Consider the following 20,938-nt stretch of genomic DNA (forward strand, 5'->3'; position numbering starts at 1 on the left):
CAGGTGCCGCCCCGACCCCCTGTGGATAATAGACAGTAAGGTTGGTAGGGGCACTCCCTCTATCATCGTCGGAAACCCACGGCTGCTGATTACGCTCCGCTCATCTATCTAGGAATGGAGAGTAACGTAATGAATAGACCAGGGTTGTCCGACGATGTCCCTCTGTCGGAAATCGGAACATCTGGCCACGTTGGTTTCACACAAAAAACACTTACATGAAAAAAGATGGCTTTAGCGGCTGGGTGGGAAACGTGCCCCTCGTCCCCCCCCCCCCCGGTAAATCCGTGCCCGAGTGTTCCAAGTGGAGTCAATCACAATATGAGCTTGAAGATCAAAAACAGTTTATGTACACCGTTTTAAAGTGCACACATATTTGTTTATATCACGAATTTTCAAGTTCCTAGGTTAACTATGAATTTAAATATGTGAGACTTCAGCTTAAACCTTTTTTAAGTTTTAAACTTATAAATTATACTCAACAAAGTAATAATATTAAACAGAGACCACTTGTCAATTTTGATCTTAGATGAACACAAAATTGATACAAATTGAAGAAAACATGACTAGTCTTGAGTTGGTTTTGCACCCTAAAAAGTGTTTCTTTAATGAATTAAATATAACATCCTACATTTGAAATCACTATCAACTAATTCATTTATTTGACCTTTATGTGTGACCCTGACCTTGGAGATAGAGGGAAGGACCTACTAACATAAAGCACTCTACACACGTTTAATATTTGTGGGGAAAAGAATGAATAATTAATCTGCATTCTGGACATGCTGTTTCCACAAATTGAAGTTTTTAAACTCAATATTTGAACCACACGTTTGGCTTCCTATTCTAATCTTGAACTTTGAGCTAGGGAGACGGATTTTATCCTTTACACACCGTCTCCACATTGTGACTAAATATGTTTGTTAATTTAATTGTAATATTATATGATGAATGATAAGCTGACAGTCCTGACAAGCCGTTGTATGGCCAACTTTGACCTTTGGGTGTAGCCTTCATCGTAAAGGTGGGAAGACGGGTTTTCCACGAGACTAGTCGTATAAACGTGGTGACCATTTGGGGTTAGTTAGTTTAAAATTGCCAGATGACTTATGAAGTAACAGTCAAAACAAGATTGTATGTGTTCAAATTTAATTGTTGACACCTAAGTGTGACCATGACCTTTTGAAGTAGAGAGACGGTTATTATACGCGACAACCCGACTCTACATGAGAGCCATTTTATGGTATTTCATTTTTAAAGGATATGATGAATGTTGAAGTAACTGTCTAGACAAGTTGTTTTATTTCAAGTTTTGACCTTTGACCAATTATTGCGACCCTGACTTTGATGAATAGAGTCAGTGTCTTCAGATGCAGGATATTATATGTGACAAGTTTCAAAAAGTTTATGATGACGTAAGAGTCCGGGCAAGCTCGGACTGCGTAACACAAGCATTTTTAGAACGTGTTGCCTTCAGCGGGCTGGACAAAAATATTCCCGCAAAAAAACTCGCCCTCCGTGAGACATGCTTGCGTGCATATTATCCTCGATGTTCCCATCAAAAGCAGCAACACAACTGAAACAACCAAATGCAGTAAGTTACACTTTTCATTTCTAAATCTTCATTTATTTTCTGAACATATAACTATCGCAAACAAAACTATCATTTTGCACAAAGACACAAAAATCCATTAATTTAATCTGACAATTTTCAAGGAACCGACTAGAAGCCTTTTCTTATCTGATCTGTTAACATGAGGACTAAAAAGCAGTTTAACATGTCAAGGATTTAAAAACACAATCCCCTATAAAGAATAGTAAAAGTTTCTCACTATGTCAATTAATGAAATAATCAACAAAAAGATAAAGGAAATGAATATCTACAAACAAAGTATAAGACCACGATCGAGTTTTAAATGAAATGTTCGGGGACAAATAGCTGTGTAGTAAGGGATTTATCACATGAGTTCCAGAGTAGGGTGTCCCGATTTTTCCCCAAATGAACCACACATCGCCATGTCCTGACGATAGACCAAATCAGTGAATTCATATATAAATGGAACGCCAAAACTGCCTTGTATGGACCGCCAAAACTATATTTTCCCGAAAGACCATGATAAGTTTGTTTATTTGACATTTAGTTGAGTCAAGTCGGCATCTTTATGAGTCAAGTTCACATAATGTTGGGTCAAGTTTCCATAACGTGAAGTCCAGTTTTCATTATGTTGAATCGGGTTGGTGTTAAGTTTAGTAATGTTAGAATTGTGATATTTACATAGTGTGTAGTAAATTTTACACAGTGTTTGGGTCTCAAGATGGCATTATGTACAGTTACTATGACACAATGTCGAACTGGCATAATGTTGAGTTCAATTAACATATGACTGAGTCTTTTTGATCCTACAGCCAAATGTTTTTTTTATCCTACAGCTAAATAGAGAATACTATGTTAGTGTGATTGTGTACTTAAATTTATCTCCACGGTTATTTTTAGATAAGGTTTTCTCCACGGTTATTTTTAGAACATGTACATAGGGACTACTTTTTATCCTACAGCTAAATGATTTTATAGAACAAATACGACTCATAAAGAACAGATAAGGTTTTCTCCACAGTTTTTTTTAAAATCAGGTTTCATCCACACTTATTTTTAGAACATTACGTAGGGACTAGTTTTGTTTTGCTTTTCACCCCTGATTGCGTCATTAAGGTCATTGGGTACGCAGTCGTTTAACGAGTTTAAGGTAGCGCACCTCTAATGATTTCCCGCGATTTCTTCGAAGGTTGAAGATGATACTATTTGGTGCCGTAGCCTAGTGGTTAAGGCGATAGACTAGAAATCTGTTGGGATATTCCCGCGCAGGTTCGAATCCTGCCGACGACGTATACTTTTTTGCGACGCGTTTTATTTATTTTCTAACGTAATTTTATTGAAAATAAAAAATATAAGGTGTCACAGGTAAGTACTTATGATTTTTCGACACTATATACAACGCTTCCTCACGCTTTAATAAAATCCAAACTTGTTTCTTTGATTGAAAAAACTTTTGCTAGAGAGAAATGTTTGTATCTAGCTTTAAACACTAAAACAGCTTTTTTTACTAATCAGATATTAGATAATTACATCATTTGGACTGGTCTTGACTTTTGTGCAGCACTTACTTTTCTTTTGGATAACTTGTTTGTTGAATTTAATGGTAAAATATTTAAACAAATTATTGGCGTTCCTATGGGTACTAATTGTGCGCCACTTATAGCTGACCTTTTTTTATATTGTTATGAAAGCGAATTTATGTTAGAATTATCTAAAACTAAGCAAGTAGATTTGATTAATTGTTTTAACCTTACTAGTAGGTACATTGATGACATACTTAATTTAGATAATCCATTATTTGAACAATATATTCACAAAATCTACCCAAAAGAACTAGTCTTAAATAGATCGTGTATATCCAATACAGACGCTGCGTATTTAGACTTACATTTAACTATTAATAATAATTTGATCAAAACTAGTTTATACGACAAACGGGACGATTTTAACTTTGAAATTGTAAATTTTCCGTTTCTAGATGGCAACATCCCTAAAGGACCTTCCTATGGTATTTACATTTCGCAGTTGGTACGTTATGCCAGAGCATGTTCGTGTATTAAAGATTTTAATGATCGTAATCTAATATTAACTAAAAAATTGCTAAAACAAGGCTTTTTGTATCATAACCTAAGAAATAAATTTGCTAGATTTTACTCTAAGTATGGTGATTTAATTTCAAAATATAATGTTTCTTTAAAATGGCATTTAAATAATGGAATCTCCCATCCATCATTTTACGGAGATGTTTTGAAGCGTGTCCGCAAATTAAAATATGTTAAACCAAATGTTCATATTAAACTTTTCAATTTAATTAACTTGTTTTTATCAAAAGGACACGATGCTTATGTACTTAAAAACACGTGTTTGATGGTTTTCGATTCACTATATCTTTCTTCCCTTAAAATTTGGAATCATTAGTGATATTATAAGCATTTTTCAATGTTGATTAAAATTGTGTCATTGTGTCGTATGAACAAATCTGCATGAATACTACATTATAGGCATTTTTCACTGTTGAATAAAATTGTGTCATTGTGTCGTATGAACAAATCTGCATGTAAACTACATTTGGACTCAAATCGTACATCAAATCATTTCTGTCTTCAGTTGTCAAAACACCTATTTACTGTTTGATTCCAATAATGTCGCTTTAATGGAATTACCATTTTTATTAATTTGCTTCTTGATATTAAATCACCTAAACTTGTTTTATTAGTAGCACAGCCCCATTTATATTTTTATTTAGTACTGCCCTTGGAATTTGTTCACGTCATTATGGATTTTTGTGACGTCATACGACAGACTTTCCCAGTTGTAATCTACATGCATAGGTCATTGGGTTTATAACGTTCCATTTTATTTATATTTTCTCTCTGATGGGCGTTTCTTGTTTGATTTAATTATTTTTAATTTGTTTAGCAGTCACATAAACAACCAAGCTATGTAATATGGAATTTTTACACCCATTATTGCTGCTTCTTCCTGTATTTGCGCGATGATTATCTGAGATATTAACTATATGATTCTATATTCTCAAATCTTTTCTATAAAGAAGGAATGTAGTTGACAATTGATAATAGTTTTATTTGATCGTTCGTCAAAAAGTTGTAATTCTGTTACTCTTGTATCTTCAATGCAATTGAGTAATTAAATAGTAATTAAATTGAATGCGTTTTAATTCCCTTTTATTATTGTTTAATTTGAGTTACAATGCTATGACGTTAAATTTTATTTACACTTAAATGTATTATGAATATTGCTGGGCCAAGTGTGAGGTTGAGCGCTCTATAACCAGGTTTAAACCCCCAATGCTTTGCATTGACCGTTCCAAGGCGGTGACCCCAGCTTTATTCATATTTTGTGTTTATGTTGGTTTGTATAGTGCTGTATTGTGCTGTTTTGTACTGTTTGGGCAATCGGTCACTTGCCTTAAATAAAGGACCAACTAATTGTTTTTAATGAAAATTCAATACTGCTCCAGCAGCTGGAGTTTCACTTCTTTATATTGCATTGCACAACAGTTTGATGTGTGCTGCGTGGATGCAGTAGCGTGTATCCCCGTACATATCTTCGATGTTGTTATATTTTCAGCCTTCAGAGGCTGGTGGCGGTATTGTGTTTTTATTATTTTTTAAGAAACCTTGTTTAAGACCTTTCTTATACTTAGATTCTTATACATTCTCTGTACTTATAAAGTAAACGTGTATGTTCATCAATTGAGAGTTCTGCAGGTTATACTAAATTTTTACAGACCATTATCTGACAAGCTGCCTCTTACTCTTGTATGTATGTTGACTTGGCAATGTGTATTAATGTGATTATAAGATTGGTGGATTCGCCAAATAAATAACCTATGGACAGATTGATTACAAAAAACCCGAAAGTTGTTCTCTCACCATTGAGAATTCCGATTACACGTAGTATTCATTTGCCGTTAAATTATAGACAATTACTTTTTTCTAAACCTACAGTCAAATTAAGTTTACTTCGAACATCTTTCATTGGAGGTACAATGCGGCTGGGTTCTAGTTCGCAGCGTAATTTAGCTCCGTGTAATCGGTATCCTACAATAAATAAGTGCAACTCCAGGAAGTGTTTTTGTTTCAAGTTTTTAAATATGTCCTCTTTTATTCTTTCATCGGTTAATAACCGCAAATTTTCAGTTAATATTAAATCCGATGTCTCATGAAATTCCATGCATGTGGTTTATGTTATTACTTGAAATGTACCCTGTTGTGGTGCGCAATACGTTGGGCAGACGGGTAGATCACTTAAAACACGTTTTAGGGAACATTTTTTTTAAATTAAAAATAACAATTTATTTTATAACTTCATTTACCAGCACTTTAATAAAACAGGTCATAGCGTAACAAATATTTCAATTCAACCTGTGGAACAACTTATTTTTAATGATAGTACTTCAAGTCAGTTCCAATTAAAAGCAAGATGCATGTCAGAATTTGAATGGATTAAACGTTTGCAATCAGCTTACCCACTTGGATTAAATGATAATATTCTAAATGTTGGAACAATTTCTAAAAATAAATCGATTTATTCATTTTCTCTGTTTAGTAAACGTCTAAGAAATAAACGTTCACATGGCATTAGGAAAAATGGTAACTTAAGGCGTAAATTTAAACGTCTGCTTTCTTTAAATGATTGCTACACAGTATTACAAAATGGGGGTAAACATAAATTACTAAGTGCACTTTGCTCTCTTTCTGTTTCTGCGTTGGCGCATATTGATAAGGAATGTAAACTTATTTTACTTCAATCTGACCCTCTATATGAATGTGCTTGCATTATTGAATCTTTCACTGACTACTATCTTAAACCTTTTATTGAAAATGTACTTAACAAAACTAGAAATCGTATCAAAATTGAGTTTTGTAACAAAGGTCTTGATTTAATTGACCTTCCTAAAATATTCAATGATAAAAATGTACGTCGGTTGATTCCCCCTTATTTCCGCAATACTGAATCACCACTTATTTGCTACACATATAGTAAACCTGTAAGAAGTATCGTTTTTAATTATAATTCTATTTCCACAGATATAAATGTAATAAGAAATTGTCCTACATTATGTGACTGTACTAGTTCTAAATATATATATGGTCCAGTTGGACATGTTATTACTGGGGACCTTAATTTCATTCAAAATAAAAACCTTAGAAATTTGCTACGCAGAGGCCCTAAGTACAGACTGCCTATTCCTGTTGATTTTGATGACTGCATTAAGAATATCGTAACATCCTTACATGATTATTGCACTAAATGGTGCAGGAAGGAAAATGCTGAAATTACTGCACTCAATGATTGGAAAACAAAAATATTTAGTATGGCCATGAATAAAATATGTTTTTATGATACACATCCTTTGGCCCTACCACATTCACCTAAATTTAATAAACAAAATCTCTGTAAATTGCTTGAAGACTTAAAATCTTAATTCGTCTTAGTTCCTGCTGATAAGGCTGCTAATAATGTTATCATAATATGACGAGTGTTTTATGTTCAAACTATTTCACAAGAACTTTCACAAACTACACCATATTGTGAGTACAATAAGCAACCTAATGAAATTATTACCGACCATAGTGCCCAATGCATAAAGTTAAATGTAATAGTCAATATTACTGACAAGAAATTGCCATCACTTTACTGGATACCTAAATTACATAAGACGCCATATAAAAGTCGTTTTATCGCTAATTCAGTGTCTTGTACCACCAAACAATTATCTGTGTATCTTACATCTGCATTGAGTGCTATTAGATATCATATAGCTAAATTTTGTAATAAAGTTTATGAAAATAGTAATATTAACCTATTTTGGTCAATAAAAAACACCTTAGAAGTTATTGATAAAATTGAAAATAAAAAATATAAGGTGTCACAGGTAAGTACTTATGATTTTTCGACACTATATACAACGCTTCCTCACGCTTTAATAAAATCCAAACTTGTTTCTTTGATTGAAAAAACTTTTGCTAGAGAGAAATGTTTGTATCTAGCTTCAAACGCTAAAACAGCTTTTTTTACTAATCAGATATTAGATAATTACATCATTTGGACTGGTCTTGACTTTTGTGCAGCACTTACTTTTCTTTTGGATAACTTGTTTGTTGAATTTAATGGTAAAATATTTAAACAAATTATTGGCGTTCCTATGGGTACTAATTGTGCGCCACTTATAGCTGACCTTTTTTTATATTGTTATGAAAGCGAATTTATGTTAGAATTATCTAAAACTAAGCAAGTAGTTTTGATTAATTGTTTTAACCTTACTAGTAGGTACATTGATGACATACTTAATTTAGATAATCCATTATTTGAACAATATATTCACAAAATCTACCAAAAAGAACTAGTCTTAAATAGATCGTGTATATCCAATACAGACGCTGCGTATTTAGACTTACATTTAACTATTAATAATAATTTGATCAAAACTAGTTTATACGACAAACGGGACGATTTTAACTTTGAAATTGTAAATTTTCCGTTTCTAGATGGCAACATCCCTAAAGGACCTTCCTATGGTATTTACATTTCGCAGTTGGTACGTTATGCCAGAGCATGTTCGTGTATTAAAGATTTTAATGATCGTAATCTAATATTAACTAAAAAATTGCTAAAACAAGGCTTTTTGTATCATAACCTAAGAAATAAATTTGCTAGATTTTACTCTAAGTATGGTGATTTAATTTCAAAATAAAATGTTTCTTTAAAATGGCATTTAAATAATGGAATCTCCCATCCATCATTTTACGGAGATGTTTTGAAGCGTGTCCGCAAATTAAAATATGTTAAACCAAATGTTCATATTAAACTTTTCAATTTAATTAACTTGTTTTTATCAAAGGGATACGATGCTTATGTACTTAAAAACACGTGTTTGATGGTTTTCGATTCACTATATCTTTCTTCCCTTAAAATTTGGAATCATTAGTGATATTATAGGCATTTTTCACTGTTGATTAAAATTGTGTCATTGTGTCGTATGAACAAATCTGCATGAATACTACATTATAGGCATTTTTCACTGTTGAATAAAATTGTGTCATTGTGTCGTATGAACAAATCTGCATGTAAACTACATTTGGACTCAAATCGTACATCAAATCATTTCTGTCTTCAGTTGTCAAAACACCTATTTACTGTTTGATTCCAATAATGTCGCTTTAATGGAATTACCATTTTTATTCATTTGCTTCTTGATATTAAATCACCTAAACTTGTTTTATTAGTAGCACAGCCCCATTAATATTTTTATTTAGTACTGCCCTTGGAATTTGTTCACGTCATTATGGATTTTTGTGACGTCATACGACAGACTTTCCCAGTTGTAATCTACATGCATAGGTCATTGGGTTTATAACGTTCCATTTTATTTATATTTTCTTTCTGATGGGCGTTTCTTGTTTGATTTAATTATTTTTAATTTGTTTAGCAGTCACATAAACAACCAAGCTATGTAATATGGAATTTTTACACCCACTATTGCTGCTTCTTCCTGTATTTGCGCGATGATTATCTGAGATATTAACTATATGATTCTATATTCTCAAATCTTTTCTATAAAGAAGGAATGTAGTTGACAATTGATAATAGTTTTATTTGATCGTTCGTCAAAAAGTTGTAATTCTGTTACTCTTGTATCTTCAATGCAATTGAGTAATTAAATAGTAATTAAATTGAATGCGTTTTAATTCCCTTTTATTATTGTTTAATTTGAGTTACAATGCTATGACGTTAAATTTTATTTACACTTAAATGTATTATGAATATTGCTGGGCCAAGTGTGAGGTTGAGCGCTCTATAACCAGGTTTAAACCCCCAATGCTTTGCATTGACCGTTCCAAGGCGGTGACCCCAGCTTTATTCATATTTTGTGTTTATGTTGGTTTGTATTGTGCTGTTTTGTACTGTTTGGGCAATCGGTCACTTGCCTTAAATAAAGGACCAACTAATTGTTTTTAATGAAAATTCAATACTGCTCCAGCAGCTGGAGTTTCACTTCTTTATATTGCATTGCACAACAGTTTGATGTGTGCTGCGTGGATGCAGTAGCGTGTATCCCCGTACATATCTTAGATGTTGTTATATTTTCAGCCTTCAGAGGCTGGTGGCGGTATTGTGTTTTTATTATTTTTTAAGAAACCTTGTTTAAGACCTTTCTTATACTTAGATTCTTATACATTCTCTGTACTTATAAAGTAAACGTGTATGTTCATCAATTGAGAGTTCTGCAGGTTATACTAAATTTTTACAGACCATTATCTGACAAGCTGCCTCTTACTCTTGTATGTATGTTGACTTGGCAATGTGTATTAATGTGATTATAAGATTGGTGGTTTCGCCAAATAAATAACCTATGGACAGATTGATTACAAAAAACCCGAAAGTTGTTCTCTCACCATTGAGAATTCCGATTACACGTAGTATTCATTTGCCGTTAAATTATAGACAATTACTTTTTTCTAAACCTACAGTCAAATTAAGTTTACTTCGAACATCTTTCATTGGAGGTACAATGCGGCTGGGTTCTAGTTCGCAGCGTAATTTAGCTCCGTGTAATCGGTATCCTACAATAAATAAGTGCAACTCCAGGAAGTGTTTATGTTGCAAGTTTTTAAATATGTCCTCTTTTATTCTTTCATCGGTTAATAACCGCAAATTTTCAGTTAATATTAAATCCGATGTCTCATGAAATTCTATGCATGTGGTTTATGTTATTACTTGAAATGTACCCTGTTGTGGTGCGCAATACGTTGGGCAGACGGGTAGATCACTTAAAACACGTTTTAGGGAACATTTTTTTTAAATTAAAAATAACAATAAATTGTATAACTTCATTTACCAGCACTTTAATAAAACAGGTCATAGCGTAACAAATATTTCAATTCAACCTGTGGAACAACTTATTTTTAATGATAGTACTTCAAGTCAGTGCCAATTAAAAGCAAGATGCATGTCAGAATTTGAATGGATTAAACGTTTGCAATCAGCTTACCCACTTGGATTAAATGATAATATTCTAAATGTTGGAACAATTTCTAAAAATAAATCGATTAATTCATTTTCTCTGTTTAGTAAACGTCTAAGAAATAAACGTTCACATGGCATTAGGAAAAATGGTAACTTAAGGCGTAAATTTAAACGTCTGCTTTCTTTAAATGATTGCTACACAGTATTACAAAATGGGGGTAAACATTAATTACTAAGTGCACTTTGCTCTCTTTCTGTTTCTGCGTTGGCGCATATTGATAAGGAATGTAAACTTATTTTACTTCAATCTGACCCTCTATATGAATGTGCTTGCATTATTGAATCTTTCACTGACTACTATCTTAAACCTTTTATTGAAAATGTACTTAACAAAACTAGAAATCGTATCAAAATTGAGTTTTGTAACAAAGGTCTTGATTTAATTGACCTTCCTAAAATATTCAATGATAAAAATGTACGTCGGTTGATTCCCCCTTATTTCCGCAATACTGAATCACCACTTATTTGCTACAAATATAGTAAACCTGTAAGAAGTATCGTTTTTAATTATAATTCTATTTCCACAGATATAAATGTAATAAGAAATTGTCCTACATTATGTGACTGTACTAGTTCTAAATATATATATGGTCCAGTTGGACATGTTATTACTGGGGACCTTAATTTCATTCAAAATAAAAACCTTAGAAATTTGCTACGCAGAGGCCCTAAGTACAGACTGCCTATTCCTGTTGATTTTGATGACTGCATTAAGAATATCGTAACATCCTTACATGATTATTGCACTAAATGGTGCAGGAAGGAAAAGCTGAAATTACTGCACTCAATGATTGGAAAACAAAAATATTTAGTATGGCCATGAATAAAATATGTTTTTATGATACACATCCTTTGGCCCTACCACATTCACCTAAATTTAATAAACAAAATCTCTGTACATTGCTTGAAGACTTAAAATCTAAATTCGTCTTAGTTCCTGCTGATAAGGCTGCTGATAATGTTATCATAATATGACGAGTGTTTTATGTTCAAACTATTTCACAAGAACTTTCACAAACTACACCATATTGTGAGTACAATAAGCAACCTAATGAAATTATTACCGACCATATTGCCCAATGCATAAAGTTAAATGTAATAGTCAATATTACTGACAAGAAATTGCCATCACTTTACTGGATACCTAAATTACATAAGACGCCATATAAAAGTCGTTTTATCGCTAATTCAGTGTCTTGTACCACCAAACAATTATCTGTGTATCTTACATCTGCATTGAGTGCTATTAGATATCATATAGCTAAATTTTGTAATAAAGTTTATGAAAATAGTAATATTAACCTAGTTTGGTCAATAAAAAACACCTTAGAAGTTATTGATAAAATTGAAAATAAAAAATATAAGGTGTCACAGGTAAGTACTTATGATTTTTCGACACTATATACAACGCTTCCTCACGCTTTAATAAAATCCAAACTTGTTTCTTTGATTGAAAAAACTTTTGCTAGAAAGAAATGTTTGTATCTAGCTTTAAACACTAAAACAGCTTTTTTTACTAATCAGATATTAGATAATTACATCATTTGGACTGGTCTTGACTTTTGTGCAGCACTTACTTTTCTTTTGGATAACTTGTTTGTTGAATTTAATGGTAAAATATTTAAACAAATTATTGGCGTTCCTATGGGTACTAATTGTGCGCCACTTATAGCTGACCTTTTTTTATATTGTTATGAAAGCGAATTTATGTTAGAATTATCTAAAACTAAGCAAGTAGATTTGATTAATTGTTTTAACCTTACTAGTAGGTACATTGATGACATACTTAATTTAGATAATCCATTATTTGAACAATATATTCACAAAATCTACCCAAAAGAACTAGTCTTAAATAGATCGTGTATATCCAATACAGACGCTGCGTATTTAGACTTACATTTAACTATTAATAATAATTTGATCAAAACTAGTTTATACGACAAACTGGACGATTTTTACTTTGAAATTGTAAATTTTCCGTTTCTAGATGGCAACATCCCTAAAGGACCTTCCTATGGTATTTACATTTCGCAGTTGGTACGTTATGCCAGAGCATGTTCGTGTATTCAAGATTTTAATGATCGTAATCTAATATTAACTAAAAAATTGCTAAAACAAGGCTTTTTGTATCATAACCTAAGAAATAAATTTGCTAGATTTTACTCTAAGTATGGTGATTTAATTTCAAAATATAATGTTTCTTTAAAATGGCATTTAAATAATGGAATCTCCCATCCATCATTTTACGGAGATGTTTTGAAGCGTGTCCGCAAATTAAAATATGTTAAACCAAATGTTCATATTAAACTTTTCAATTTAATTAACTTGTTTTTATCAAAAGGATACGATGCTTATGTACTTAAAAACACGTGTTTGATGGTTTTCGATATCTTTCTTCCCTTAAAATTTGGAATCATTAGTGATATTATAGGCATTTTTCACTGTTGATTAAAATTGTGTCATTGTGTCGTATGAACAAATCTGCATGAATACTACATTATAGGCATTTTTCACTGTTGAATAAAATTGTGTCATTGTGTCGTATGAACAAATCTGCATGTAAACTACATTTGGACTCAAATCGTACATCAAATCATTTCTGTCTTCAGTTGTCAAAACACCTATTTACTGTTTGATTCCAATAATGTCGCTTTAATGGAATTACCATTTTTATTCATTTGCTTCTTGATATTAATCACCTAAACTTGTTTTATTAGTAGCACAGCCCCATTAATATTTTTATTTAGTACTGCCCTTGGAATTTGTTCACGTCATTATGGATTTTTGTGACGTCATACGACAGACTTTCCCAGTTGTAATCTACATGCATAGGTCATTGGGTTTATAACGTTCCATTTTATTTATATTTTCTCTCTGATGGGCGTTTCTTGTTTGATTTAATTATTTTTAATTTGTTTAGCAGTCACATAAACAACCAAGCTATGTAATATGGAATTTTTACACCCATTATTGCTGCTTCTTCCTGTATTTGCGCGATGATTATCTGAGATATTAACTATATGATTCTATATTCTCAAATCTTTTCTATAAAAAAGGAATGTAGTTGACAATTGATAATAGTTTTATTTGATCGTTCGTCAAAAAGTTGTAATTCTGTTACTCTTGTATCTTCAATGCAATTGAGTAATTAAATAGTAATTAAATTGAATGCGTTTTAATTCCCTTTTATTATTGTTTAATTTGAGTTACAATGCTATGACGTTAAATTTTATTTACACTTAAATGTATTATGAATATTGCTGGGCCAAGTGTGAGGTTGAGCGCTCTATAACCAGGTTTAAACCCCCAATGCTTTGCATTGACCGTTCCAAGGCGGTGACCCCAGCTTTATTCATATTTTGTGTTTATGTTGGTTTGTATTGTGCTGTATTGTGCTGTTTTGTACTGTTTGGGCAATCGGTCACTTGCCTTAAATAAAGGACCAACTAATTGTTTTTAATGAAAATTCAATACTGCTCCAGCAGCTGGAGTTTCACTTCTTTATATAAGCTATATTTATTGTTAAATATGTTGCAATTTTTATGCACATTCTTCAATCATTAAAATTAAAACAACGTTATGGCGAAATTGGGTGATTAACTGTTGAAAATACGAACCATGCATGTTGCATTTTTATTTTTATTTCAAAAGGTAAACGGTAAATCTGTCTAGTTTTTTGGTATTTTTGCTGTATATAGTGTTTCTATAAAAACTTAGTTTAAAATATGACTTAAATGATACTATTTTGAATTTTATGACACTTTATTTTTAACCGACCCAATTTTTACTTGGCTGAAATCACTTACATTTCATGGCGCTCTTCCATAGATAAAAATTTGTAAAAAATAAATGTCTGTAAAAAATACTTATTTCATCTTGTTTAAACTTTAAGCACCTTATCAGCATCTGTACACACCAACTGCATGCCCATATTTGGAAATTTGAATGAATTATGGAACTTTTATATACCCCAGGGGTAAAAATAAACTGGACAAAAGCCGAGCGTGGGGGTGGTTTTGAAAAAATCGGTATATTTTTTTAAAAAGCATGGAAAGCCTACCTACAAATTTGCATGTAGTTCAGTGAAATGATGCTGATTAAGAAAATAATTAATTAGATTATATTTGGATATGTGCCCATTAGAGGTGCGCTACCTTAAGAGTGTGTGTGTGTTTACGATGGATTACTATAATATTATGAATGTGAAAAACACAGTGTTTGGATATAAAACTGGAATGAAACTGGTGAGACTGCATTTTTGATTTAGTTAAAATGTCGAATGTACTCGAATAACGCGATGTTTTGTTGAACAATTGATGGATTAAATTTAAGAAAAGTGTCAGCGAATTGTTCTTTAACTTTTCGAAGGAAATCGATGTCGAATTAAAATGATAATTTCTTTGATGGTTTAGTCGTTCCTTTGTCAGTCGATCAAAGAATGTCTATCCACAAAGAATTTCCTGCTTACATCCAGTGCTTTAAAGTGGAAAAGATGGATGGCGATGAAGAAATTTTCTAGAATTTTAACTCGTCATGGAAGCAAATTAAAAATTACGAAAATAAACATGGACGTGGTTATCATACAACATCGGTGAGTAGAACAATAATTTTATGTAAGTAAGTATAAAGCGTGTAAAAAGAAGAGTTGTTAAAAGACTAAAATTAACAATATCGGCGGGAATAAATGCTGAATCATGCTTCACGTAGCCACAGTATGTGTCTACACATTTTGTAAATTTCAAAATGGCGGGAGCCATGTTTTTTGTTGTTTTTTTTTTTACAGTGGTGAAACAAGAATTGTAGTTTGAACACAACCGTCTGTGTACTACTTGAGTGTGTTACATTTGAAACGCTGATTAAATTTGAATCGATGCGTATAGCGGTATTTTGTCTCGTTACTTTTCTTTTGCGTGGAATTTTTAAGGACTATTTCGATTTCCGTAAACAGGAAAGATCACAATAAATATTACTACGCAATGTAAGATTCAGTTAATTTGCTTTTATTTTAGGAATAAATTAAATAAAACAATATTGTAGGATAAATGGAATACTATGTTAGTGCGATTGTGTACTTAAATTTATCCCACGTGTGAAGAAAGGTTTACATGGCGAGGCTTGCCGAGTATTCTCTATGTTTGGCCTTTCACCCCTGATTGCGTCATTCAGGCCATTGGGTACGCAGTCGTTTAACGAGTTAACGAGTGTGTGTGTTTACGATGGATAATTTAGAGGATAATACACGGCTGAGATGGGCCGAGCAGTGATAATCGTCCCGCAGGGGGCATAACCCTGGTTAGCGACAAGGGGCCGATTATCACTGCCCGGCTCAGCCGTGTATTAAAGTCTTTAATATATATCTTACTTTTATACTAAATTATAGATGGGCACAGGTTTAAATTAACCGTTTTGAGTCATACTATAATACTTTTTTGGTTCTTCACTTAAATTTATGAAGAACTAGCTTTCCGTACTTTTATTTTCATTCAATTTATTACGCAATTTATGACGTATCTCGTGTGACGTAATTTAAAAAACTAAACTAGCTAGACGCTTTGGTTTTAAGGACAACATAAATTCGGACTTGGAGGGTTTTTATTTAATAATTAAATATTTTTTTTTAGCATCGAAAGATTATTGTGTGTGTTTACGATGGATTATCATCATATTATGAATGTGAATAACAGTGTTGGGATATATAACTGGAATGAAACTGGTGAGACTGCATTTTCGATTTAGTTAAAATATAATTAAAAGAAGAGTTGTTTAAAGACTAAAATTAACAATATCGGCGGGAATAAATGCTGACTCATGCTTCACGTAGCCACGATATGTGTATACACATTTTGTAAATTTCAAAATGGCGGGAGCCATGTTTGTTTTTTGTTTTTTTACAGTGGTGAAACAAGAATTGTAGTTTGAACACAACCGTCTGTGTTCTACTTGAGTGTGTTACATTTGGAACGCTGATTAAATTTGAATCGAGGCGTATAGCGATATTTTGTCTCGTTACTTTTCTTTTGCGTGGAATTCTTAAGGACTATTTCGATTTCCGTAAACAGGAAAGATCACAATAAATATTACTACGCAATGTAAGATTCAGTTAATTTAATGTGTTTTTTGCTTTTATTTTAGGAGTAAATTAAATATAACAATATTGTAGGATAAATTGAATACTATGTTAGTGTGATTGTGTACTTAAATTTATCCCACTCGTGTCAGAAAGGCGTACAAGGCTCGGCAAGCCTAGCCATGTAAACCTTTCTTCCATCGTGGGATAAATTTAAGAACACAATCACACTAACATAGTATTCTCTATATGTTTGTATGTAAAAAGGTTAAGTTAATTTACCGTTGTATTTGCTCAAACAGCGGGTAGGTGTAGTTAAGTTTTCAATCTGCTGGTTTAAATCGAGATTCAGTGATTGTATTAAAATTGGCAATGTGTTTTGCCTTTACTGAGTTTAGTATGATATGTTTATTTGTATTTTAGTAATTTTATGTGTATGGAAATAAAACCTTCTTCCAATATAATTCACTGTTGATTAGGATCAGTTGATATGTAAATTACATGTAACAAACAGGTCTGTGGTAAGGCAATTATCATAAGTTTGATATATGAACTAAACGTAATGATTGAAGCGCACCACAATACGTTATATTGGCTGAAGATGAAATACCGAAACACTACTTCACAAATCAATCACTTATCAGATAATAAAATAGCACTCAACATGTATTACGTTTGATATATTTTTATGCCTAATTAACTCAGTCTGATGCAAATTTAACCTAACATAATATTATTTGACTCAACTAAATGTCAACTTGGCCAAACATCGTGCAAATTTGACCCAAACTGCACTCAACCTAAAGCGAATTTGACGCAAAACAATGCCAACGTGACTCAACGTAAGGCCAATCTGAATCAACCGAATGTCAACTTACTCTTACATTATGCTCCCTTAACTTAACCGAACTATTGATTGACCCAATAAAGGGCTAATTTAACTATATCTAGTGTTTACCTAACTCAACATAACGTCAACTCTTGCGAACATTATAGAAGCTTTAATCCACCAAATTGCTTTTTGGACGAATAAGATGACATCTTGACTCAATCTCGTGCAAAATATACGCAATCTTATATCAACCTGATCGAACATAATGCCAGTTTGACTAAGCCGTATGCATCTTGACTACATGCAATGCCGGTTTCACCAAAAATACTAAAACTTGTGTCAACTTGGATCAATACCATGCCTGTTTGACTCAAACTAATTCAATCGTTGCCATACATAATGCCAGTTTCACCCAGCGTTATTACATTTTGACTACATATTATGTCAAATTGATCCAACCAAATATAATTGACTCAATCAAAAGTCATCATTACTCAACCTTATCATATAATTACCACACGTTATGGAAGTTTTACATAACAGACCAACATAATGCCATCCTTACTGAACATAACACCAAAACTAATCGACGAAATGCTATGTAATGAAACATATCAGTTTCTATAAACAAATGCTTCGGAACGCTTCTACTGCATTCCGCTTTAAGAAACCGATGTCTTTGGTAAATTGGTATTTTATTTGAATAAATCCGACATTTGTATGATTTAATGTGTCAATATGTTGTGTGAAGATGCTTAACGTTGAATACAGTTTTCATTATGCTGAGTCAGGTTGATATTAGATTTAGTGAAGTTAGCAGTGTGTTTTGTAAAATAGGCACAATGGGTAAAATATTGGAAAATGGTTCGGTCCAGGTGGCATCCTGTTCAGTTACTTTGACACCAAGTTGAGTGGCATTGTCATTAGGTTAAATTCAATTGAAATATGACTGAATCTATCATTGTGTGTTATGTATTATTATGTCTAAAAGTTTATCTCATGTTGGCTAAATATTTTAATACAAAAACTCAAAATGACACATCAATGACTTGACAAAAAGTTAAAACATGTCCACATTTATTACGTTGGATACTTCTTAACGTGTAATGCAAACTCAGTTTATCAGTGTCTCTGAGCACAATGTAGTTCGCTACATATTTGTTTCGGCGTAGCTTCTCCAAAATATTTTGTATCTCATTGTTGTGCGATAATTTAAGCATTGCGCCATAACAATGTTCCAAATTTGGCAAATGCAACAATACTGCAATACTGTTTAACACATTTCAGTGATTTTTTCATACTTGTAAAATTAATTAAAATTCACACAAATGTTTCAATGCAGAGGTCGTAATAAACTAATAAGAATATACATAACATACAATCAAGAACTAAACATAATTGTGTATGAGTATTAGAAATTTACGTTATGGTCATTATGCAATGCTCTTTCTTAGTTGGCTTTTATATTAGCTGTATGAATACCAACGAAGTTGCTGAAAGACTATAGTCGATCATAACGTTTTTCAGCTCACGATTGCCTGTCAGTATTAAGTTGTCGTGTTTTGAAAACATACTGTTCATAATCATTAACACACACACATTTATTGGAATTATGGTTCGATTAAGGCTCTATAAAGGTGAAGATCCGTAATTATTTACCGATTTGTAATTATTTTGTTCCGTATTTTATATATAAAGGTTATCAAAAAACAATATATATATGCTATTGGACATAACCATAAAAATATGAGCAATACAACTTGTATTGTGCTCAAAATACAGTGTCCTCCAAGTCAATCGTGTTTACAAACAATCAGTTTATTTACATCGCTGATGACTCGGGAAAGTGAAAGTGAAAGTGACTCGGGTCACCAAAAATATATCGTTGATTTTCAATGTTTTCCGGTATCACTCACAAAGTAGGTCTCTTCTAATAATGGTCAAAACGTTTGTAGTGATCTAATTAGTTACTTTTTGCTGGTAAAAAGTTGTTTTAATATAGAATTAAAAGGGAAGTTCTTTTGGCTATTTTTAGCATACGTCACCGCTTTGGGGCTACACATCAAGTTAGTTGCAAAGTTGTAAACATTTCTTCCAATTATGAAACGAATATATCTTCTATACTTCTTGACAACGTTGCACCTCAGCTGTGCTATTAGCATTTTTTATGCAAGAGTAAATGAAATCCGGTAAAAATTAGACTCGTTTATATGCATAATAATTGGATTTGTCACCTTTATAGGGCCTTTAAGAATACGGTATAATTGCATCATTTTAGAAGTGGTATTTAAACCATTTTGCGTGTGAAATGACAAGGCCTCATTTTGGCCCATTATATATTGAAACAATAGTGTTAAATAATAACTAGACACCATTTTTTAATGCCGATTTACATATATTGCATAGTATTTAATCAAGCTCCAATCAATATAATACTTTGTTTAAAATGCCTTCAGTAATACCCATGTTCAAAGTGAAGTACACTTCAACGAAATCCACATGTTTCGAAACCATAGGATATAAATAATTTGTACACTACACGTTACACTACGAATTAAAAGGATAAAGCTCCGGTTCCTCTCGTTAGTGGAATAATGCATACAATGCAGACTAAGGAGTATCACTTAGCAGTTGGTCTCTAAACCAATACTTGCGCATATTCGACTTATGACATCTATCGTTTCAAGAGTTCAAGTTTAACAAGGGGTATCAACTCAAGTTGATATACATATAAAATGTTTGTATTGAAACTGTATTTTGCTCTAAAATAGTTAGTACTGGTCATGCGTTTTAAACACTTTGCTATGAGTTTAGTCAGTTAGAATTGAACTACTGTACGGGGTAAGAATGATTGAAATAATGTTTAAAATAAATTTCGCGCACGTACCGTTCAAAAGTTCCTTAAAGTTAATTTAAATTTTGAATTCATTAAAGCGACATGGATTATGTTTAAAGACACATTTGTGAATAATATTAATCTGCACATGTATGTGTGAATTATATTGAAATTAAAATGTATTTGCGAGCAATATTTGTCTGAACATTTATTTGTGAATTTTATTGTTCGGAACATGTATTTTTGAATAATATTGATACGAACATGTACTTATGAATGATATGGGTATAAGCATTTGTCAATTAATTATATTGTATCATACTTTTTTAAGGAGGTTTGATAGATGGTTAATCAAAGAAGGCATTTTTAAAATATTTTTATTTTAGATTATTTTTTAACTTATATGATTGTGTGTTCCCTTGTAAAACCAGGAATCTTCGTCAGATTATTAGCACTTGAGCTAGCTCATTCATGAAGAGCCGTTACATCTATTTTAAAGTTTAAGAAAATTTATAGCTCCGTAGCATTTGATGTTGCGAAGCCCCTTCAATTAAACGA

The 20,938-nt window shown here is 32.2% G+C and overlaps 1 non-coding gene across 1 annotated transcript; it reads left to right on the top strand.

Moving 5' to 3' along the window:
- The first annotated feature begins 2,799 nt into the window (after positions 1–2,799).
- Trnas-aga (transfer RNA serine (anticodon AGA)) lies at positions 2,800–2,881 on the top strand. The gene has a single exon. It is a non-coding gene; the product is annotated as a tRNA-Ser (tRNA).
- The last annotated feature ends 18,057 nt before the right edge of the window (positions 2,882–20,938 follow it).

Source organism: Dreissena polymorpha, chromosome 8 (genome assembly GCF_020536995.1).
Source record: "Dreissena polymorpha isolate Duluth1 chromosome 8, UMN_Dpol_1.0, whole genome shotgun sequence".
NCBI lineage: Eukaryota > Metazoa > Mollusca > Bivalvia > Myida > Dreissenidae > Dreissena > Dreissena polymorpha.